The sequence below is a fragment of the Mus musculus genome, chromosome 3 (assembly GCF_000001635.26).
Source record: "Mus musculus strain C57BL/6J chromosome 3, GRCm38.p6 C57BL/6J".
NCBI classification, from domain to species: domain Eukaryota; kingdom Metazoa; phylum Chordata; class Mammalia; order Rodentia; family Muridae; genus Mus; species Mus musculus.
Genome location: NC_000069.6, coordinates 49,617,544 through 49,637,653, shown reverse-complemented (window position 1 = coordinate 49,637,653; position 20,110 = coordinate 49,617,544). Strand labels below are relative to the sequence as shown.

The following is a 20,110-nucleotide window of genomic DNA, read 5'->3' as shown; positions in this document are numbered from 1 at the left end:
AACCTTTCCCTCTTAGCTGATCATCAGAAAAGAATATGATGTTATATGTGTACAGACTCTAGATAAATTTGAGAATCTTTGCTTCCGTGGAAGAATAGAAAGGAAAGAAGACTCAATAATCCCTCCTTTAGCCTGAAGATTTCAGAAGGGTCTGATGTTGCACACTGTGTTATTAAGCAGTTTTGTGTTAATGTATAGTGTAGGCAGGATGGGAAAACTATATACATGGATAAAAGTTAGATGCAGGTTTTCTGTAGATTTTGTGTTGTATGAACATCATTTAAAAAACTACATAGGCATATCTCAAAGTCTATAACAGTCATATTAATTCACTATAGTAGATAAATATAAATCATCTACTTAATGTTTTATCAGTTCCAGGTTCAATTGAAACAGAAGAGTAGAATTTCAAAATAAGCAATTGAAATCTTAGATTTATCAAGACTATTGCTATACCTAGTATTTAGCAGAATCACTATGTAAGCCCACGTATCCTCGAATAATAAAATCAAATATAAAATCTTTGGTTAGATATTTGTCCTCACCAAAAAAATATTATTAGGGAATATTTTTGCATGGCATTGATGCAACATAAATTTTAGGGCTTAATATATGTGTGAATATATATTTTGAAAACATGTCTCTAACATCTACTTGGTCTTTTAATCACACCATAATATAAATGTGTTTCAAGACAATTGAGCCATAAAGTTTTCATGAACCCCAACTTTCACAGGATGTGACATCTGTGAGCCAGATGGGAAAAGCCAAACTGTCCCTACGTTTCCTGTGTTGTTCCAGAGGAAAGGATGCTTAATAGTTTGACCTCAGCACAAGTATGGTTGATTGTCTGCAGGTTGCCGTTTCTCATGTTTAGCACTGAGACATATTGACTACTAATGAGCAGCTTCTACTATTATCTGAGTATGTCCTTGAAGCATTGCTATTACTCCTCTGCCAAAGCCTGTTGAAATGTTTATTCTCTCATGCAATCTAGTCATCAGGCTATCTGTATCCTTTGCAAGCCTTGTCTTCTTAGTGCTGCAAAATGGCCAAGAAGACGGGAGGATAAAGAAAACACTAGATATGTTTTGACGTTACATGCTGGAACTTTCATTTCATAGCTCAGTGTAAAACTTTAGAAATTACTTTTTGAAAATCTGAAGTCAGATATCTTATTAAAAATGGAGAAGTTCACATTTGTGTTATGTTAACCTTGGAAAACCACTTCTTGCATGTATAATGTGAATGAAACATTCAGTGTTTCATTTGCTCTTTTTCTTGTTTGAGGCATAAGGAATAAAAATGATCAACAGACAGAGGGGTAGAGCTACTCCACACTGCAAAAGAAATCCTGGAAGAAAAAACTTTACATTTGAAAGACAAATACATTAAGAAACACTTATTTTATAATTTTATAAAAAGCATTTTTCCAGGGTTTTTTGTTTTGTTTTGTTTTGTTTTGTTTTGTTTTGTTTTGTTTTGTTTTGTTTTTTGTTTTTTAAGGCAATCTTCTATGTGTAGCTCTGGCTATCCTGGATCTCACTCTTTAGAACAGGCTGGCCTCAAACTCAGAATTCTACCTGTCTCTGTTTTGTGAGTATTGGAATTAAAGGTTTCCGCTACTATGCCCAGCCTTATAAAGACATTGATAAAAGGAAGTCAAAGAGAAAGATGTACAAAATGGATGTGGAGTTTGGAACTGTTTAGATATTCCATGATTGTAAACCTGGGAGAATAATGTTGGTTATTTTAAATAAGCCTTTCTACCTAGACAGGAGTTAACCCATGCAACATCCATTATTTTAGTAATTTGTACACTTGATGAATTTAACACATTGCTTTTACTTGGCCTAAAACTAATGTAAAATTAATTCAATGAACAGATGAATGAATTAATTCCTTTTAGTCTAATTAATAAACACCTGCTGATATCATTTATGCTGATATCATTTATGATATCATTTATTAAAGTTAGGCTTCTCTCTACAAGTCCAATTAACTTTAGACTCACTAAGCTCTATCTTTATGTGCGCCACCACACAGCTATTAGTGTTCTTATTTTGCAGTTCAAAGTAAGAGTAAATTTTAAAGCAGAAATACGTAATACCTTGCATAATATATAAGTGGCTTATAGCTTTATTTTTTTGTTAACAAAAAGAATAATTATAAGAATTGTTTTTGCAATTGCTGGAAAATTGAGATGTAGTTGGCCAGCTTCTGTCAATTCTCTGATATTATATGGAATAAAATGCATATATATTGCATGACAAATTTAATAGACAAAAAATGGCAATGAATTGTTAATGGCATCATTAATCCATGTTTAAAAAGTTATTGTGTAATTAATAGTCTTTCTCTTGAAGAAGATATACTGAAACAGTATAATTAACTATTGTAAGTTTTAAAGAGGACAGGGGGGTATTTCTAAATCTAGGTCTCTCACATTAGTCTTATTTTCCATACAATCTAAATGAATGAAAAATTTCAGCTTTAAAGGTTTTAGCAATTATATACTATTAAGAGGAAAATATTAATGTCATCACTTAGAATTCAAGTTACTCTCAAAATTAATTAACTATATCAAATTAGTTAAAATAATCTTCAGTAGCTTATTATTAGCATTCTTAATTGACCATAAGCACATGATCTTAAATGACTCTTGAATTTACTTGTTTTTAAGTTTGTGCACAAGTGTGGTGCACATATCTACCTACCTCTCTTCTTTCTTTCTTTCTTTCTTTCTTTCTTTCTTTCTTTCTTTCTTTCTTTCTTTCTTTCTTTCTTTCTTTCTTTCTTTCTTCCTTCCTTCCTTCCTTTCTTTCTTTCTTTCTTTCTTTCTTTCTTTCTTTCTTTCTTTCTTTCTTTCTTTCTTTCTTTCTTTCTCTCTCTCTCTCTCTCTCTCTCTCTCTCTCTCTCTCTCTCTCTCTCTCTCTCTCTCTCCCTCCCTCCCTCCCTCCCTCCCTCCCTCCCTCTCTTTCTTTTTTTCTTTCTTTCTTTCTTTCTTTCTTTCTTTCTTTCTTTCTTTCTTTCTTTCTTTCTTTCCTTACTTCTTTATTTTTTCTATTTATTATCTACCATCTATCTACCTATCATTTATCTACCTACATATATAACATTTCTTTATTTATCTGTTTATGTATTGATTTATAGTCAATATATTTATTCATCCAAAAATTATATATGCTTTGCTATAATTAATAAATATTAATATAATTTATTATTCTCAAACAAACTTAATCAGGAATAAAATTAAATCAACTCATTTTACAGTACATATCAGTATTGGATATAAAGGAAATAGATTTTACAATCTACATCTATAAGACAGTATTAATTATAATTGATTTAGAATGCATAGAATTATGTACATAGGTATAAATGAAGAAGGCAGGACTGGAGAATACATCATAGCACTCTATGTTTGAATGACAGATACCAAGATTGCAAGATATTGTAAGACTTTACTTAAATCTATCAGCTTATTGCTTCAATTCAATTCAAATCCAATGTAATTTATGATACTGTATCAATCTTTTCTTCTAAAGGCACAATTTTTACTCTTTGAAAACCATTTACATCATTTTGTATAAAGGTGTAGATTAATACCATGTACATTGAGTTACACTATATAGCCTAATCTTTGATTCCCAGTCTTCACTCCTTGCCTTCCTGTATTTGATCCTGGAGAGGGTTTTATAACTGTACTCACTGTTGCTCTGACTGCTACTTTGGCTTATAAGATGCAGAAGTGCAGAGACTTCATTTCCCGCTTTTCATAACAGTTTTGATATTTTTGTATGATGACTTCATCATGGAAATGTTTGGTTTGAGGTACATCTCTTATTCTTCATAATGAAATTGTAAAAATAATGAGGACACATTGGCATAAAATAATGATAGCCAGATATTTAAAATAAGATCTTATTTCTTTTTGACATAATTTATTTACTTAGTGCTTCATGTAGTTGTACTGTGAGTTATAGGAATATTTAGTTTGGATTCTTAAAATTCAACTTATTTTTGGCTTGAGGTAAAGTTCGCATCATCTCTATATATTCACACAATTTGATAGCACACTTACATTTTGGCAACATCAGTTCAAAATTACATATAAAGAGCTTTTAGAGAATTCCTTGGGCCAAAGTGAATGTGACATAGTGTATTCATGTGACTTGATTTTATTCTGATTAAACCATCTCGAAGACTTGCTTCACAGCCCTAAGGTATAAGAGCACTCCTATATCATAATGCATTGTTCAAACATGTAGAATAGGGAAAAACAATTGCAAAAAAAATTATTTTAAAACTGGGAAGTGATTATTTCAGGGTTTTGAGTCATAATTGTCTTGATCACAACTTATCATATTTTCTTTTCTAGGAAGGAAGTCAGCCGGGTGGTGGTGGCACACACCTTTAATCCTAGCATTTGGGAGGCAGAGGCAGGCAGATTTCTGAGTTCGAGGCCAGCCTGGTATACAAAGTGAGTTCCAGGACAGCTAGGGCTACATAGAGAAACTCTGTCTCGAAAAAAGAAAAGAAAGAAAGAAAAAAAAAAGCCAGAATGAGGAAAAGATTGTGATTCTCAATTTAAATAGAAACATTTCTTTCATGCCCGCTTAAAAAAAGAAAGTGTTATTCTTAATAAAATATTTTTGAGAGGTCAACACAGGTGCAAACCGGCAAGATGGCAGTGGTTGGAGCCGGCTGGCTGAGGCATGTGGCACCCTCACTGCTGCTCCTGAGCCCGCCCGCGCCTGCCCACCCCAGATCTGTCGGCTCCAGCCACGCTCTACCACAGATGGTTGTGGATCATCATGAAAACCCTAGGAACGTGGGGTCCCTCAACAAACATCTAAAAATGATGGAACCGAATTGGTAGGGACACTGGCATGTGGTGACATCATGAATTTGCAGATCCAGGTGGATGAAAAGATTGTGGATGCCACATTTAAACATTAAAATATTTGGCTGCAGTGCGATCATTGCCTCCAGATCCTTAGCCACGGAGTGAGTAAAAGCGAAAAGCAAGGAGGAAGCCCTGACCATCAAAAACACAGACAAGGCCAAGGAGCTCTGCCTGCGGCCTGCCCTGCTCCATGCTGGCAGAAGATGCCATCAAGGCTGTCCTGATTGATTACAAACTGAAACAGAAGTCCAAGAAGGAAGAGCCAGAGAGGCAGTGAGCCCTGGAGACACTCCAGCGGGTCACAGCAGCTGCTTCCTGCCAACCATCAGAGAAGTTATGCGGAACACACACGTACTACTCACCAATTGATGCAAGCAAAATGTGTGGTTGGTTACGCAGATCTGCGTATATAATAAAAGAATGTAAGACGAAAAAATATTTGTTGAACTTTTGAATCTGTGGTTTATTACATAATTGTTTATGAACTCAGTGAGCTAGAAAATAAGTTCAAATATTATAACCCAAATTAAACTAACTTCAGGAAGTGGAAAAAATTTTAACCTTAGAGACTATTAAAAAGGTAAATTCAAGTGCCTAGGAGAGATCACTAAGTAGTTAAGAGCACTCGTTGTTCTTGAAGAGGTCTGTAGTTCAGTACTCAGAACTGATTGTGGTCAAATCTTGTCTAAGTTCAGTTTCAGGGAGAAACTTAAACCAGTATGTTGAATAGACATTGCTGTGTTCACATTGCACTGTCCATAGTACAAAAGAAACATTTGCTTTTTAATGGATGAGTGAACCAAAAGTCACACACGTGTGCACAAGTAAAGGAATTATTCAGTTTGTATAAATAATAATATTCTTACATTTTATCAATATAGATGATCTCAGAAGACACTGTGAAGTAAAATATGCCAAGTACTGAGACGAGAATTGCTAAGGGATGGACGATTGAGTAAGTGTTGACCAGAGTGCAAAATTTCACTCAAAGATAAAGGATAATGTCAATTATTGCTTACATGTTAATTGCAAAAAGCTATCTATCTATCTATCTATCTATCTATCTATCTATCTATCTATCTATCTATCTATCTATCTATCTAATAAGTCCTCTCTATGTAGCCCAGGTTATTACAGGACTCAAACTTCCTACTTCTATTTTTAAATGATTCTACAATGGGATAGATATATCAAGACAGCCTACTGTAGGCAATACAGCTCTAATAAATACAAGTCATAATTTTGATATAGATGCTAAAATAGAAAAATGAGTCAAGATTTTGTAGGAAAATGAGTTGAGTAATTGATTAAAATTGATATTTATTGATATGAACTGTATAGTGACTATTGAAACATGGGTATGAATTACAATATTTCCCATGCTTTTGTGTATAGTATGCTTTTGGCAAGAGAAAAAAAAACCACTTAAATATCATCAGACTGGGTAGCAGCAAAGCATATCATGTACTATGAGACACAGCCTTCTGGAACAGAAGCTCAAAAGGCCACTAAGCTGCTGTCCCGGGGAAAAGGCATGCTACAGAAACACTGTTACTGTAGAGCTGGGGGTGAGAATACATTCCCTTTCCACTTCACAAAACAGCTGACAGACAAGAGGATAGTCTGTGTAGGATCTCCACACAGTGTGTTTTATAATCATAGAAAAATAGGAAGGTAATAAAACCTTAACAGTCTTATAATGATAAAAAAGGATTTATTAAGTTGTCATGCAAATGAACCATCACATTTTTATAAAACTGTTAGAAAATTATGAATCTTATGCTGACCCAATGAATATCTCTGTCAAATCCTCAATTGGCCAGATGAAGACAACAAGATGATAAAGAAAAATATGCTTTACTCATAGCCTATTGATGTGTTTGCTAATGTCATGTAAAGAAACACTTTTGTAAAACCAACTGATATCATCTAATAAGCATATTTGCATAGTAGCCAAAACATGTGGCATAGTTGGTCACCATGTGACTTCAGTTTCAAATTAGCTTCTACATACACCTATTCTTCCTCTTAGAGGTGCAATGTCACCTCAAGGTTTCTGAATTGATGAATCTGGCAATTCCCAATGGATGGAAGTACATATTTCCAAAGAGTTACGGTTGAGTTCTTGTGTTAGCATTACACTCAGAAGCATTCTTTCAGGCCAGTGTCCTCCGGTTTGCAAAGTATTTATTGAATGTAAGGAGGTATTTGTGTTATAGGATAGTTCCCATATCTAGGCTTCACACTGGGTTCTAGTCTTTCTCTTTAGCTTAATGTCTTAAACACTGAAGAATTTCCTAGTTTTGGTGAGAAAATCAAACTGATGCCCAGAGTAGATGCGATCAAATCCTACCACAGTCGACATGGCTTAAGCAGTCACCTTTCTGCTCTGTGAACTTTAGGGTGAATTGGGGACCCGGAGTCCTCCTTTGGCAACATGTTAAACTTACAAAGGCAACAGTGCACTAAGATTGGTTAACAGGACTTTGTACCGTGCTATACTTGTGAGATCTGTGTCTCCAGCTCTGAAGTCACTCTACTCTCTATGGTTACTCCACTCTAGGTCTGGATTGGCCAATGTTTTAAGGTATCTGATCTTCACTGGCCCTGCCATTTGTCTATTTGGATTTTAATGACTGTTCAACTGTACATTTGTTCTGGTTAGCACTATCACACGATACAAGCAGCTTCACAATTTATGTAAATCTCACAATGTACCACAACTTTTCATCTCAGACCCGATCTTCTCTGTTCTTTTATCCTACTAGGTAGACTCTTGACAAGAAGCTGAGAGTTTATGGTTGACACTTAATCTTATATTGAAATGCAAACTTGATTTACATTAAATGAATATTAGGTATACCAATCATAGGCTTGTGTATTAAAAATATTTCTTCCACTTCTTAGAATACTTAAACTAGTCTGATTTGAGTCATATCTATTCTCAGCTCACAGTCTTCGTATGAACCAGTTTATCAGCAAAAGAAACAGTGGAATTGATTTTCTACCTTAAATGAATCATGTGAGATCCCTGTTAATTTTGTCACAAGTGTGATATATAAGAGAAGATTATGGCACTTTTTATTATTCTTAGCTTTCAGTCTTGGTTTTCTGTTCATGGAAGTAAACTGCACCCTGTCTTCTAGCTCACATTTGCACTAAGGCACACAACACAGTGGTCCACAGCCAGAGTTACAACTTGGTCTCTTACAGGACTGACTTTGCATTGGGAGTTCAATATATGTGAACATGTTAATGAACCTCAATGTCCAAGTGGTTAATGACATGACAGAAGATATTTGATAATAGTCTACTACTTCTCTGATAGGAGGAACCCAACTCTAGACTCAGATTTCTGCATCCCACCTCTTTCACTGAAATCTGCCCTCAGATGTATTTACACATTTTCTTGCCTCCAATCCTGTACATACCCAGTCTGCTTTATCATATGGACTGAGCCCTATGAACTCTTGACTCGATTATTTCCATCATTAATGAAGTAGACTTACTGATTCAAAGCTGGCCAGCTTTATTGCCACTGGTATCATGGAAAGAATATTATCTATGAGCACAGAATAATGGACTTGGCTGCTGAACATTTTGGACTTGTTTTTCCATTCTTGATGTATTCTCTAAAATATTGTCCTTTTTAAAAAAAAATTTAAGTTAGAATAGTTGAATCTCTCAGTTGGCCCTGTTATCTAGTGATTTGTCCTTTGTGGACTATCTTTTATATTCTCTCTCTCTGTCTCTCTCTGTCTCTGTCTCCGTCTTTCTCTGTGTATGTGTGAGCGTGGGTGTTGTATGTGTTTATTCATGGAGCTCTGGTATATAGCACTTAATTTAAACATCTTTTATTTACGCCAAGTATGCAAATGTTTAGTGATCTAACATATATATTGCAATTCCTATTTTGAATGAAAGAATTAGTCAGAATGATGTTCTAAATATTCCTGGATTTTTAATTTTTATGTTAATACCGTGTTATATTGAACAAACTAGTTTAAAACTACTGACAATTAATTTAGCATTCTAATGGTACAGACAAAGTTTTGATTAGTCTTTCTCAGCACTGTGGTCCTCATTCATTCTGTATAACACCATCAGCGACATAGAAAACTAATTTTGAAGAAGGCTATGAAGTTCATAATAGTATCTTATTTCTCTGCTTTCCAGAATTCTAGACTATTGAGAAGACTCAGAAATATCAACGTATTTTCTTGTTTTATATTGTAAAGCTCAATCCATGTGAACTAAGGTAATTGCTGACTTTTAGAAAAAAAAAGTATTTACTATGATACAGTATATGTTCTGCTTTCTTTCTTTCTTTCTCTCCTTTTTCTCCTTATTTATTCATTTTTTCTTTTCTTTCTTATTTTTGAGTTCCTAATCTTTCTTTAATATGAACAAATAAGGGCTTTTTTTTCCCCAGAAATACAGTTTATTTCCCGCTTCTGTATAATAACATCCTTACTGGCAACATCCAGTGCCATATTTTTAACCCCAAGCAAAATAATTTAATCTGCCATGAAAATATTATTTTCTCTTAACAGTATGTTATAGGTTATTTGAGATTTCACACAATGCATCCAATCACCTTTACTTCCCAGTCCTCCTGGATTTGCCATTTTACCCTTGTCACCCACCACAGAAAGATAAAACAAGAAAAACAAAAACAACAACAACAACAAAAAACAACTCTAAATTGTGTTATCCATACAGTCAGTAGAGCATGGTCAAACTCCCAATAGACAACCTCTTAAAGAAGAGTATTTTCCCTGAGGTAATGTCTATCTTTGTTACTGAGAAATGTTATTGTATTCAGGAGAATGAAAGATACTGTGTTTGCATCCATTCTTTTAACCTCTCTCTCTCTCTCTCTCTCTCTCTCTCTCTCTCTCTCTCTCTCTCTCTCTCTCCCTCCCTCCCTCTCTCTCTCTCTCTCTCTCTCTCTCTCTCTCTCTCTCTCTGTGTGTGTGTGTGTGTGTGTGTGTAAGTTTTAATTAGGGAATTGAGTTTGTTGATGTTAGGAGATCTTAATGACCAGAAATTATCAATTCCTGTTACGTTGATGTTGTTGGTAGTGTGTGTGTGCGCACATGCACACACACACACACACACACACACACACACACACACACTTGCTTCCCTTCCCTTAGCTTGCTGATATGGAGTTTTTTATTTTCTTGGTTTTCTTGGGTATAATAAGCCTCCTTGGATTGTAGTTTTCCTTCTAGTATCTTCTCTAGGGATGATTTGGGGAAGAGAAATTGTTTAAATTTCTTTTGCATTGGAATAACTTTGTTCTTCTTCTTCTTCTTTTTTTTTTCCATCCATGGTGGATGAAAGTTTTAGTTAGTGGATATAGTAGTCTGGGCTGGCATCTACTGTCTCTTAGTATCTGCCCAAGCCCTTGTGATTTTCAGAGCTTCTGTTAAGAATTCAGGTGTAATTCTGGTAGGTCTTGATATGTTACTTGACTTTTTCCTTTGCAGGTTTCAATAGTCTTTCTTTGTTCTGTACATTTAGTGTTTTGATTATTATGCAGTAGAAGGGTTTTCTTTTTTGGTCCAATCTATTTCATGTTCTGTAAGCTTCTTATAAGTATGTAGGTATAACTTTATGCTGAGGAAATTTTTTTTCTATAGATTTGTTTAAAATATTTTCTTGGCCTTGTAGCTGGGAATCTTCTTCTATTCCTATTCTTAAGTTTGGACTTTTAATAGTATCCCATATTTCTTGAATATTTTGTGTCATGAAATTTTAGATTTAGCATTTTCTTTGATGAGTATATCTATCCTGTCAATCACATCTTCTGTATCTGAGATGCTCTCTTCCATCTCCTATATTCTGTTGGTGATGCTTGCATCTGTAATTTCTGTTCTCTTTCCTAGGTATTCCTTCTCCAGAATTGACTCAGTTTGTGCTTTTATATTTATATTTATATTTATATTTTTTTTAGATATTTTCTTTATAGTTTGTGCTTTTTTATTGCTTCAATTTCCATTTTTCATTTTTTTGGTCCATTTTCTTCATTTTCTTCACTTGTTTGATTATATTTCCCTGTACTTCTTTAAGTGAGTTATTTATTTCCTTTTTAAAGGCCTCTATCATCTTTATAATGTATTATTTAAGGTCATCTTCTTGTGCTTTGGCAGTGTTAGGATATCCAGGGCTTGCTGTTGAAGGATCACTAGGCTTTGCTGGTGCCGAATTTCCTTGGCTCTTGTTGATTTTGTTCTTATGCTGTCTTTTAGCCATCTGGTTGTACTGGTGTTCCTTGGATGTTCCTGATGATAGCAGAACTCCTCAGAGAGGTTGACAGAGTGTGACAGTGCATCTCAGGGAACAGAATGCTACTCACCTCTGCTAGCTGAGCCCCAGGTGAACACAACTGTTGGAAAATTGCTGGGGAAGGGGCCTAAGCTGAATTTTCCCTCCCATCCTCAACATAAAGTGGACTTCAGCAAGCCATGCGGAAGAGTCCCAGATATGATTGAGTGAGCTGGAGGGGTCAAGGACTCCACAAGAAAATCTACAGTGTCAACTAACCTTGGCTCATGAGGGATCAAAAAGACCACGCAGGGCATGGACCTTGCTCTACTACACATTTGTAGCAGATGTACAGATTGGTCTTTTTATGGGTCCCCTAACAATTGCAGCAGAGGTTGTCTTTGATTCTGCCTGCCACTGGACTTCCCTGAGCTATATTGCCTGGTTAGACCTTAGTGGGAAAGAATGCATTTAGTCCAGCTTCAACTTGATGTCCCAGGGCAGGGTGGTACCCAAGGGGTTCTTCCCCTTCTCTGAGGAGAAGAGAAGGGAATAATTGGAGAAAAGATTTGTGACAGAGGGACTGGAATTCAGGGCAGAGAGGGCTGTGACTGGGATGTAAAGTGAGTACATAAACAAATTAATGAAATGAAGAAGAAAAAGAAAGAAAAGTTAGTCTTTTCCACAACCTCTTTTCCAGAAGTCATCTATTGTTGAGAGCTACATGTCTTCACCTTTTTTAAATTCTGTAATTGTATTTATGTACAGAACACTTAATGTACATGTCATCATCCTTAATCACAATTTTAAAAGTTTTTTTCAGTGGGTTCTTGTTTTAAGTTATGACTTTGGGATAGGGTTGTTACCCAAACCCTTCTATATCTCACTTTCTCAGCTATCAGTCTGCAGTCATCAGTACCACTGCAAAAAAAAAAAAAAAAAAAAAAAAAGCTTCTTTGTCCTTGACAGTCAGCAGGAGCAGAGCTCATGAACTTCCACATAGTATCTGGCAACACCACCTGCCACAGACATCCACATGACTGTCAATGGTAAAACGGGCCAAGAACATCAACCTGGTCCCTGGCTTCATCAGGATTTGAACACAGCCCTTGGTGGCAGCATGAACCATAGACATCAAGCGTGACTTCAGGCAGCAGCACAGACCACAGGCAGCTGCATGGGCATTGGTAATAACTTAGGCCGCCATGGGCTTCAACTCAGCCAGCATCTTGCTATAGGCTGGAGCAGGATCAGGCCCGAAATATGTATTCCTGGTGGCAGCACAGACCATGAACATCAGCATGGCCTCAAGTAGTAGTACATTCCATGAATACCAACATGGCCTCTGGCCGTAGCTCAGGCCTCAGACATCGACAAGGTTCAGCCTCTCTCCACTGTGTATGCACCACTTCCTTCCTCCATCCTTCCCACCCGTCCATCACAAATTCATTCATTACAGAGACACTGGAAACTGCAGCACAGTCACTCAGCATATTTTTTGCTTACATGCCTATTATTGCAAATACTAGCTCTCTGGAGTACCTCGAATAATAGGATGCAGAGGAATTTCCCTTAATTTTCTGATTGGCTAAGAAAGATGACAAATAGCCAATCGCTGAACTAAATTGAGAAGGCGGGATTTTCGGGCAAGACAGGAAGAGGAAGAGAGGAGTTGAAGGAGTCGGAGGAGACACTGATAGTTGGAGGCCAGAGAGTTGTTGGAAGGAAGATGGAGCAGAAGCACATGGCCTGGAGAAACTGCAGGTAGTAGGGGTCCATAGCTGGGGAAGAAAGTGGTCTGCCTCCACATATAACTGCCCAATATTGGTGTGCAGTTTATAAATATACAACGGAGTTGCCGTTTTTCCTTGCTCGGGTTTATTGAGGTTGGAGATTTACCACAACAAAATGAGGTGCCAATGTATCTGTTAGGACTTAACTAACCTGAGATAAAAGATCACTGCCCCTCCCCTAAGGGTGCAGCAGTGTGTGGATTAAAAGCTGACTGGGTCTGAGGGGCCTACAGAGAACTACAGAGAGGATCCCTCCCCGAGTCCCAGGCAGACAGCTTTGGCCAGGGGCAGCACCCTAGTCTGGAGCTGGACTTAGGCTCCAGTGAATTGAGCAGGGAATCCAGGCCGTGTTCACCTCCCTGTATCCTCTGCCTCTATACAGGTTACAGCCAGACAGACTCTGAGTCCAACAGCAGAAGGAGACAAATGTACAAAGGGATCCTGATCAGGTAATAAGCATCATGGATTGATACTTAAAGATGAAAAACACAATAAATACCTTTTGGGCTTTAAGGGATGATATTCAGAATGGTTTGACAGGGATGGATTTAAAGGAAATAAACACCTTGTCATACCATTATTGCATTGTTTATTCTCTTGATCTACTGTGTCTTCCCAAAAGACAGGGCCCTAGATTAAAAAAAAATTCCTTGCCTTAGAAAAGAGATTACAGGTACCACTAGAACTAGATGTTCAGGATTTTATACGTCACCATAAGCAACAGAAAGAGGAAAATAAAGGTTGGAGACAGGAGCTAGAAGAGATGCTGGAAAAAAAGGATTCAATGATCTACAGATCAGACTGAACAGCAAGGAGATAGAGATAAAATTTGGAAGCAAAGGCTAGAGGAGAATTTATTAAAGCTAGCAAATCAAAATAAGGCAAATGCTGAAATATCAGAATTACAACATAAAGAGAAGTTAAGATTATGGAAGCAGGGTCTAGAACAAAAGATATAGGAAATTATAGAGCAACATGAACAACAGAAAGAAAAGTTTAAGATCTGGCAATGTGGCCTAGAAGAAACACTAGAATTGAAGACAAAGGAAATTATAGATCAGAACAAAAGACAGAAAGATGAACACGAAGGTGGGAGACAGGAGCTGAAAATGATGGTAGTGTAAGACCCCGACTTAGAGCGTTTCTCCCAGGAGGGTAAAGCCCCTAGATGTTCCCCAAGCTTGTTTTCCCTGATCTTTAAAAATACAGCTAGAAAGAAGCTCTTTGCTCTCTATAGCCAGCAAAAAGCCTTTTTGTTTCTATACTGTACAACCAGAGATGCCTTCCTGTGTAGAGGACACGGAGATAAAAATTCAGAAAGAACTCACTCCCCACTCCTGCCTTGTAAATTTCACCAAGGACGCCTGGAAGAGAAGAACTCTTCCCAACTCCTCCCAACTCCTCAGCTAGCTGTTAAAAGCCCCCTACTGTTACCGCTCAGGGTCGAACTCCCTCCACCCTGTGTGGCAGAGGGACTTTATCCTCATCTGGCTGATAATAAAACCTCTTGCAGTTTGCATCAGGTGTGGTTTTTCTCTTGGGATGTTGGGGTGTTGGCCAGCTCATCCCAGGACTTGAGCAGAGGCCCAGCATCGGGGGCCTTACACTAGAACAAAGGATACAACAGTTCACAGATCAGACTGAGCAACAGAGAGAAAATAATGAGGATTGGAAGCAAGGTTTGGAGAATAACTTTTTAAAATTAACCCATCAAAATAAAATGGATAGCAGAATATAAGAGTTTCTGTATAAAGAAAAAAAAAATTAAAATGTGGAGGCAGAACCTTGAACAGAGAATACAGGAATTCAAGGAACAGCTGCAAGCAGACAAAAGAAGATCATAGTCCCAGTCCCTTATGTTGGGGGGATAGTTCTGGTAATGTTATGAATTATAGATATGTTGTCATTTTAAGGGATACTTTCCAAATGTAGCTTTGAACATGGAGAGAACTAGAGAGCTTAAAGTCAGGGACTTCTAACTTTCCTTTCTTCTCTATCACTCCTTTTTAGGTAAGAGAGGGAGGGATGGAAGAGAGAAGGGTGCTATAGTAATATCATAGAATTTAGAAAAATAGAAAAATAGGATAGGTTATCAAATTTACTCTTGACCCAAACATTGTATAGCTATATCTTACATTGGTAGAAACTGTAATGATTGTTACAAAGTTAAAGGTATAATTTCTGACATTGGTACAGAATTTATTTTTTGATTTATTGTGATATAGATTTAAGGTTTTCCTTGGTATAAAATTCTTCTATTGATACAAAGAATTAAGACTACAAAACTTAGACCCAGTCCTTCTATAGTTACTATTACAAACTGTTTTTTTAATGTTTAAGCAATACGAGTTAAGGGCCAGAGAGCAAACTCATGGTTTTGAGTTAATTCAAGGGATGTTTTGAGATATTTCATTTAGAAAAGGCTGAGAGTAGTTAAGGCTTAACAGTCCAGATATACTTTGCGTAGATACTTAGTTTTCGAAAACATCAGTGATCCACAGAATGTGACATTTAATGTTGTTTGATCATTTGTTGCTGGGGCATAGCTGCTCCTGACAGCACCCCCTTTTTTTGGTTCAAAGAAGACCGTGAGCATCTTCACCTGCAGGCAACGTTGTTTATTGTGGCAAGGTGGCCACTGGGCAGAAATTGCCTATTTCTTCTACAGACTTATACTGTTCATGAAAGGACACAAGATACAGGATAGTTGACAGCTTAGTTCTGCCAAGACAGAGTAAGCTAGTCCTTCATAATTCCTGTTTCACAAGGTCTGTCAGTTGATCTTGAGTCAGAAGGCTATAGATTGGTACTTCAATGTGTTGTGGACTAAGGGACTGTTTAGGTGATCAGCTATCTCTATAAGTTGGTTTAAGTTTTGGAAGCTATGTTTTGTGCTCCTCATATTTTCAGGTAATATTTAAGTCATTCTCAGATTTCTGATAGGGTTGAAGATTAGGTATAGTCTGGTAGCCAACCAAAGCCATTTAGCATCAAGCAAGATGACAGAGATTTGAGAGGATAGTTTTCAGATGGTATACAATCTAAAACCAGAATATAATTCAGGTGTAGAATTAAGCCTTTCTAAGTTAGATGGATGGCAGAGTGCTTTATCTAATTGACAAATTGTTGGAAAGATGTCATTTATACCTCATACTCAGTGATTTGCCTGTCATAATTTTTTTTTCAATTATATTTGGCTGAAAAGGTGGGTTTGTTTGGTTCTTTTTTTTTTTTTTTTGACAGAGAAGGTGAGATGTAGAGGAATTTCCCTTAATCCTTAATTATTTGATTGAGTAAGAAAGATGACAGATAGCCAATCAATGGACTAAAATGAGGAGGTGGGATTTCTAGCCAAGACAGGAAGAGGAGGGAAGAGGGGGGATGGAGGAAGACAGAGGGAGAATTGTTGGAAGGGAAGATGGAGTAGAATGTTATGGCCAGGAGAGACTGCAAGTAGTAGGGATTTCTTAGTTGGGGAAGATGATGGTATAGAGGCACATCTGCCCAATATAGGCGGGCAGTTCATCAATATACAACTGAGCTTCTTTGTCTTGCTTTGGCATATTGGGGTTGGAGATTTACCACCAAAAAAGGGCCACTGCCAAGAGTTCTTCTATCACAGCCATGCTTCAGGTTTTCATCTTCAGTGGAAATTATGTTCTCCTAGATAACGTTGTGCAGGACCAGCTCCTCTTCTTAGTCCACTAGCTCTTAGATAGAGTAGATGTTGGAGTTGACTGATTAGAAGCACTGAATCTTATCCTAGATTGCTGCCATGTTGTTCAAGACATCATGCACTGGCCCAGTACCAGTGGGCTCTTCTGTGCCTGTTCAACTTTCTTTGCAGCTGTTTATTCCAGCTGCAGACTTTTGTGACATAACACATAGGATGAAGAAAACAGTACACTCTTTGTCTGCTCTCTAAATTGGCCTGAATGTTCTTCTCATAAATAAAAATAGTAAATATTGCAGTAGAGATTGGCTTTGTAGACCTAACCCAATGTCATTCATAAACAAACACTATGTAGAAGCAACAATAGAATTACCAAACACTGAATGAATGGCAGGCATGGCTATGAAGATGGGGAGGAAGGAGAAAGAGATAGAAGAAAGAGATAAGAAATATCCACATTATCTGGATGTATTTTGCTTTGTAATCCTTGAAACAACATGTACTTACTGATGAAACTGGTCATCATTTTCAGCACTTGTTTTTAATGATGTAAGTGGAGTCATCAGAAAACTTGTTTTAACTCCAAATATAATGTTTCTTTTCTTTATGTAAATTCCCCAGAGCTGGTAGTATCATTCTCTACCTTTGTAGATTTTGGGTAGATCACTTAGATGGTTTTAATGGGATAATTAATAACTCTGCAAATTTAGCTATCTTTATTGATAATTGTTCTTCAAGTATTTTTTCATTTCAATTAAAATTTCAATTCAACTTTCTTTAAAGTAACGTTCTTAACCAAAATGAACTTTAAGTAATTCAATCAACTTTTTATAGGTAATTACAGTTCAATTGATGTAAGATATTTTAATCTTTCCTTCTTTTTGGATGATTACTTTGGTCTTGTATCTCTCTGCTTTTGCTATGATTCTTCACTCATTAAACCAAGCAAACTCTCTCTGTCTGTACATTTGTTTATTACTTTTACAATTTTAATTGAAAATGACTCCTAACCCCTATAATATATCCTGACCACTGTTTCCCTTCCCTCCATCCCTCCCTCTTCTTCCCAACTTCCCTTCATTCCCTGTTCGTTTCTCTTCTTAAAAGAAGCAGCCTGCAAGGGACAACAACCAAACATGGCAAAATGAGATACAAGGCAAGGCAAAAGCCCCAAAATTGAGGCTAAACAAGGCAATTCAACATGAGGAAAAGAGTCCCAAGAGGAGGCAAATGATTAAGAGACAGAACAGCTCCTATCCTTAGAAGATACACAAAAACATTAAGCTGACAGACATAACATACAGTCAGTCAGAGCACCTGCTGCAGACCCATCAGTCCCCATACTTGCTGCTTCAGTTTCTATGAGTCAACAGCACTGTGCTTAGTTCAGTATATATTGTTCTCTTTGTATCACCCCTCCCCTCTGTCAAGTATAACCCACATACACCTTCTTCCACAGAGTTCCCAAATCTCTGAGGGGAAGGACCTGAGGGAGATCTCCAACTTAGACTCTCTCTTCACATAATGACTGGCCACCATCCTCTGCTGAAGGAATCCTCTCTGATGATGACTGGGTAAAGCACAGATCTATGAGTATAATAGAATATTATTAGGAATCATTTCATCCCTCTCTCTCTCTCTCTCTCTCTCTCTCTCTCTCTCTTTCTTACCTGTCTCTCTCTTTCTCTTTCTTTCTGTTTTTTTTTTTTTTTTTTTTTATTGAAACAGGGTTTTGTTGTGTAGCCCTGGCTGTCCTGGAACTCACTCTGTAGACTAGGATAGCCTCAAACTCAGAAATCTACCTGCCTTTGTCTCCCAGGTGCTGAGATTGAAGGGATGCACCACCACTGCCTGGCTTCTGTCTGTCTGTCTATCTATCTATCTATCTATCTATCTATCTATCTATCTATCTATCTATCTATCTATCTATCATGTATCTATGTATTTATGTTTATTTATTTGTCAGTCATGTTTGGTCCTACCCTATGTCTCTAAGCTATCCTGTATCCAGTTCCTGGCAATCCTTGCAGTAGAATACATGAGTCCATCTCATAGCATGAGTCTCAAGTTAAACCAGACATTGGTTGCCCATCCCCACAGTTTCTCTGTCACCATTGGTGCAGCATATCTTGCAGGGAGGACCTATTGTAGAAAGAGACTTTTGTGACTGGGTTGGTATCTGGGGTTTCTTTTTCAGTAGCCCCCTGAGAACCTTCCCAACAAAGAAAATGGAAAGTAGTGCTGAAGTCTCCATGGAGGCACTGTCTAACACTCTCTCAATTTAATGCGTGCCTGTAGTCCCCAGCAATGGGGCCCCACTGTTAGTTTTCATAGAAATAACTTCTGTCCTAGTATTGTTCCTTGTTTAGGGATCTCCACAGGACCCCTTTGACCAACAATTCAAATGCAATCCAGTCCCATCAGTTAAAGCCTCACCACTCAACATTAGCTATCTCTACCTACAATCTCTCACTCACTCTCCATTACATCCTGCCCATCTGGCTACTCATGCTCCCATCCTCACATACCCTCAGTCTATCCACATAATTCCTCTTCCCAGAGAGATTTATGCATTGCTCCCCCACCAGAGCCCTCCTCTTTATATAACCTTTCGGGCTCTAAAGATTGTCGTTTGATTTTCATTTACTTAACAGCTAATATCCACTTATAATTGAACACATACCATTTTTGTCTCTCTGAGTAGGGGTTGCCTCACTCAAGATAATTATTTTCTAGTTCCATCCATTTGCCTGCAAATTTTATGTTTTCATTTTCTTTTAACAACTGCTGTCATGTAAATATACTACATTTTCTTTATTCATTCTTTGGTTGAGGGGCATCTAAAATGTTACTAGATTCTGGCTATAATGAATAAAACAGCTGGGAACACAATAGAACAAGCTTCCTTGAGGTAGAATGAAACATCTTTTGCCCAGGCTTGGTATAGCTGGATGTGTCTTGAGATAGACTAACTGCCAGTTTTCTGAAGAACTTCTATATTTATTTCCATAGTGGCTATACAGGTTTGCATTCCATTCAGGAATAGAGGAGTATTTACATTGCTCCATATGTCACAGTCATGAAGTGTCAATTCTGTTATTGATTTTAGACATCCTGACAGATGTAAGATGGAATATGAATGTAGGATTTATTTGCATTTCCATGTTGGCTAAGGATACTGAATATTTCTTTTAGTGTTTCATAGCCATTTGAGATTCCTCCGTTGAGAATTCTGTGTTTAGAACGGTAGCCCATTTTTTTAAATTGCATTTTTTGGATTGTTAATGTCTAGTGTCTTGAGTTCTTTGAATATTTTAGATATTAGCCCTTTATTGGATGTAGAGTTAATGGAAATACCTCTGTAGTCTGTACTCTGTCATTTTGTCCTACTGACAGTATTTTTGTCTTACATAAACTTGTCAGTTTTATAAGATCTCATTAATTAATTGTTGGTGTTAGTGC

The 20,110-nt window shown here is 37.1% G+C and overlaps 1 pseudogene; it reads left to right on the top strand.

Annotated features, from left to right (window-relative positions):
- Window positions 1–4,687: 4,687 nt before the first annotated feature.
- Window positions 4,688–5,186, top strand: Gm2328 (annotated as a pseudogene).
- The last annotated feature ends 14,924 nt before the right edge of the window (window positions 5,187–20,110 follow it).